The following is a 5,159-nucleotide window of genomic DNA, read 5'->3' as shown; positions in this document are numbered from 1 at the left end:
AGGAGGTGAGGCTCCTTCGACGGGTTTCGCGAGGTGAAAAGTGCAGAGGGGACAGAAATTTAAACGTGCATTTGAAAGATTCCGCTGGTGATATTTTTATTTTTTTAATCTACGGGTGATGTTTCAATGCCATTGCAAGACTGAACTTTGGCGTGGATGGTGTCATTTAACAATGTCCGTAAAGGTGGTTATCACCGGGGTAGTGTGGATTTTCTCTTCACGAAAGTCTTCACTTAAAAATTAGGCAGGAAAAACTCTAGAGTGAATCAAAAGCTTCCTATTAAGTGATAATTTATACAAATAGAAGAGTTAACAAAACGAATTGCTGTCGAAACTGATGTGTAATTGGTGGAGCTTCTTGCATTTCTAACAATTCATTTTGATAGATATCGAGCACTCTTGGTTCTTTGCCTTGGATTTCTTCTCCTGTGGCATTGGAAACTTGAGTTTCATTTTTGCAGTAGCAGAATAACAAGCTTTGACATCATCACTTTACATAACATAGATTAACATTTCATTAGTAGAACTATTTAAATTAGAAATAAAGATAGTAAACAAAAAAAAAAAAATTGCAACAAGATAAATATTTATATATCCGATACTCAATTTTCAATTTGATAGAATGGATCTGGAAGAGTTTGTTATATATCTATTTTTCTACCTTATAACTTGAATCCATAAGAAAATTAATAAAAGCTATCAGATATAACTACCTTTTAACTTCTCTTTTATCAACTTTGGATTAACCAAAATGAAAGATTCAGCAAACAAAAAAGAAAGCACTAACAAATTAGGTCACAGTATCTCAATTATTAATTAATAAAACCAATGAATGAAAAACTAATAAAATTACTTAAATTAGCACATAAAAAGGAAAAAGAACAAATAATTCTATTTATGAACTTTACCGATATCCGGCGTTTCTTGTTTGGCTTCGGAGACTCACCATCATCATCACCACAAGAATAATAGCAGCAACGTCTTTGCTACATCCATACAATAACATAAATTTAATTTATAGAACCGAATTTTACAATATTTAATCATTACCCTTCATAGAAAGTGATCCAAAGATGAAGCAAATTGGATAAATTTTAACTCTTTCTTAAGAACTTAAAATAATAGCAATAAACTTTTTATATATAATTTACTCCAGATTTTGAAGATTAATTTAGCCTCGAAACTCAAAACATAGTGCAGAAATTCTTACAAATCTGTAAGGGAGGCAGCAACAAAGAAAGCAAAACTTGAATTGGCAGCAGTATGCCTCTGCCTTCATGATTTTGTTGAACAAAGGGAAGAGACAAAATTTATGAGAAAAAACATTTGAATTCAATAAAATTCAGATTTAGTTGTATATATTGAATTTTATATTATCATAAAGAATCAATGCCACAAAACAAGCTTACATTTTACACATTCCTTGATTCCCTTCTTAATTAATTAATTAATGATTAACACAATCATCCAGGTAATTAGATATCTAATTGGATTTTTAATGTACAATTTTAAACATTCCTTGGTTCCCTTTTAATATTAATTAATTATAAAGCAGGCATTGAGGTTTAGATATCTAATTGGATTATGAGGGATAATTATTTATGGAGAATTGAGATAAGCCTCTGCTTTATTCCGAGAAAATTTGAGTTCAATTTCCGGATGACTTTCTTGTAAAAGTGTATCCATTTGCGGAAAACATTTTCTGATTTCCAAAACTTTTCCAAATTCATCCTTAATTATGTAATGAAATAGATAAGAGAAGTAATTTACAACCTTTCTATAATAAAAAGTCTTTCACTTGAAACTAATTAGGTTGTGGCATCCCATTTTAATAATTAAGTTCATCTCTTGAGCTTTTACTAATTGATCTGTAATATATCACATATGTACATTAATGAATAATCCGATGTCTTGTATGGGTATAAATAACTTCGTTCATAAAATAATTTGGGCTCTATTATTTCAAGGTTTGTTCTCGTTGATCAATTCTGATGTCTTGTATGTATCTTCTTAGTAAATTAATTTAGTCTCAGGCTTTTATGTCCTTCATTCCATCACAAGAACAAAGTACTCATCAAATTCAAGTTATATAATTACAACAGTTGATTCCCAATTAATATAATAACTAATAAATTTTGAACTAATTAAAATTGGTTGTAATTTCAAGGTTGTACTGTCCTTTCACCGAGGGTCCTCAAAACAGAAAAGACTCGGGCAAAAAATATAATCTAATATAATAAATGAAACTTAAAAGGAGATAATTAAGTTTTAATTAAATACAAGAAAATTCTTGCAAACTTAACACTGCTGCAGCAGAAACAACAGTAGAAAGCTGTGTTGGGTAAGAAATTCTATTGCCTCACTTGGTGGAAGGACAGTACAGCCTTGAAATTACAACCACTTTTAATCAGTTCAAAAAATTATTGGTTTTTATATTCAAAAAATGGTTTTTTCTGCACTAGCAGAATATTGTAAGAAACTCTAAAATGTCGTTGAAAATATGTAATTTCAACGAGAAAAGGCTGTCGGACATAAAAAGGTTGTCTGATATATAATAAATGAAACTTAAAAGAGATAAATATATAAAATATAATTAAATGAAGAAATTCTTACAACTTAACATTGCTGCAGCAGAAACAGCAGTGGAAAGTTATATTGGTAGGCTAGTCATTATAGAGAGACGGAATTTTTATATAGAGAAGAAAGAAGGATAGCAACGATGGAGGAGAAAAATTGTAGCAAATTCATATTTAAATAAAATTGATTCTTAAAGTGACATGTTCTTATATACGTTACTTTATTCCTTCATAAATTGAAAAGAACATGTGACATTGGGTTGTGATGCCTTAATTTATAGATATGAAAGGTACATTGATGAAAGGAGAATATTTTTTGTTCAAGGATACTATTTTATTCCAAAGATGGACTGGTTAAAGACTTAAAAGTTGCATAAGGTGGTGATGATGAAAACTAACAATAAGCATGGATCTTAATTTAGAGGACAGTTTCACCACAGCTAAATAAGGTGGTGACTAACGAGACTACCCGTCTAAATTTTTCTCATAATCTTCTCATTGTTCTCCTTGGTTCATGGTTTATTTACAAAAAAAAATAAAAAAAAATTTGTGGGGCTTTGTTTAATAACTAAAGACTAAATAAAAATAATAAAACTAACAGTTTAATCAAATGTTTTTACATTCATTCTTGACTTAAAAGACTAAATAAAAGGTCATTTACTTAAGAATAAGAATATAATATATTGTCCCATTGGAAAGTCTTATTGATGCTATTGGCCCCTACTAATTTTATTAATAAACCTAATTTCAAAACTTTTGAAATTTATTTACAATATTATCCTCTCCTTTTTTTTTTTTTTTTTTTTTTTTTGGTAGGTAAACTTTTTATAGAAGGAAGAAAGAATGTACAAAAGGCCTGAAAATGACTAATCTACCTTAAACAGCCCTGGATTAGAAGCAAAAAAATTATATTATCTAAGTCAACTCCTAATCTCTCTCTTTTCCATTCCTTTTGTTAAAGAAATGGAACCAAACAGAGATTAAAAACACAAAGAAACCCACTACACAAGACAAGTTAAGTTCAAAAGTATCCAAAAACAAAACCTCCCCAACTCTTCATGATACAGCCCATAAAACAGTCACAAAAAACAAATCAACCGAATAGCAAACCAAAGGGTGGTAACCTCCGAGGTTATACAACCCATCCACCCAAAAAGGCATATTATCCTCAATTAACATTACATAAAAAAGTCAAATATCAGAAATAATTAAACTTTTATAAGGTTTATTTAGAGTGGAGTTTTGTAAGATAAAATGTAAGCATTAAATAAGCATCACCCTTACTTAAAGAATTTTGAAAAATATCCCAGATTTTTAATTTTAAATATACTCATAACTTGTTTTTTGTTATAACATTTTTTTCTTATTTCAAATTCATTATAGAAACTTATTTATTTTTATTTCATTTCTCAAATTTTTATTATTCTAATATATTTATAACTATAGACGGTAAAATCTATAGTTGACTCGAGCAAATTTGATCATGTGAGGTGATGAGAATGCAAATGTCATATTTTTTTTCCCTTAATGTCTAGTCTTTTAACTTATTTGGTGCCTAAATGTACTCATTATTATTTTATTTTGATTGGATGCAAATGGAGGCGTTAAATGCAAACGAAACTAATTGGGCGATTTCGGACAATTTTGACATGCTTCGTAATCTAGGCATACCTCTCTCATCCGAGCTCTGATTGAGATTATTCAAAATTCTATGGAACCCCAAGAAAGAGATCTACAACCTTCTGTTTTGAGTTTTGAGAGACACTCGCTACATCAAGGTCGGAATCGGGCTTGAAGTTGACACACCTGCACTGCTGACGTTCCGGAACATTCGGCCTTATCATGCAATTAAAATATGTGGTATATTGGAAGTTTTCAAGATTGGTGCACGAAAGTTACAGGGAAACACCACTTTCCTAGTTATATTAGGACTTTATTATTTTTTAATTAATCAGATTTGGATACATGTTTATTTAGGATAAAACTTAGAATATTTTTAGGAGATTTGGTAGGCTTCAAAAATGAATTGGACGTGCTAAGAGGGGGGATCAAATACACTACACAGCCTCTCTTCCCGCTTCTCCAACTTTTCCTTTGAGTTTTCATAATGGCCATGGGTGGCTAAATTTTCAATCAATAAAACTATGAGATCTAATTTGTTTTTAGTGTTCAATTATGCTTTGAGTATCGGAGTTCTCTCTAGTTTTCATGATTGTCTCATTTAATTAGTAGGAGGCGAGTAGGAGGCTATAGTTTATTATTCATTGCAATCTATCGCTAAATTAGATATCAAATCCGTAATTGTTGATCCCTCTAATTTGTGAAGTAACTAAGATTTAATGATTTGCTGCATCAGAAATTATTAAATCTTAAGAAGAATGTTGACTAATTAAATACAATCGCTTGTGTTGTGTGGTGTTCAGCTTCATCAATCTCTCTAATTCGTAAGGCTACTACTAGATTAAACCTTTAGCACTTGTCTGGGTTATTTAGTAGTAAGATTAATTAGATCGCCGTTTTTAATTAACTGGGATTAAGGAGGATAGGAAAATAGTTTCAACGGTGAATATTCAAAGTTGAATT

The 5,159-nt window shown here is 30.2% G+C and overlaps 1 long non-coding RNA gene across 2 annotated transcripts; it reads right to left on the bottom strand.

Annotated features, from left to right (window-relative positions):
* Positions 1–277: 277 nt before the first annotated feature.
* LOC116121618 lies at positions 278–1,324 on the bottom strand. Of its 2 annotated transcripts, none has more exons than XR_004126752.1 (3): positions 1,211–1,324; positions 909–986; positions 278–490 (listed from the first exon to the last, which is right to left on the bottom strand). It is a non-coding gene; the product is annotated as an uncharacterized LOC116121618 (long non-coding RNA). The 2 variants fall into 2 exon arrangements; XR_004126751.1 differs by having other exon boundaries at positions 278–426.
* Between the last annotated feature and the right edge of the window lie 3,835 nt (positions 1,325–5,159).

This window comes from Pistacia vera, unplaced genomic scaffold (genome assembly GCF_008641045.1).
Source record: "Pistacia vera cultivar Batoury unplaced genomic scaffold, PisVer_v2 Contig127, whole genome shotgun sequence".
Classification (NCBI taxonomy): Eukaryota; Viridiplantae; Streptophyta; class Magnoliopsida; order Sapindales; family Anacardiaceae; genus Pistacia; species Pistacia vera.
The sequence above is the reverse complement of the archived record's forward strand: the minus strand, read 5'-3'. Positions and strand labels throughout refer to the sequence as shown.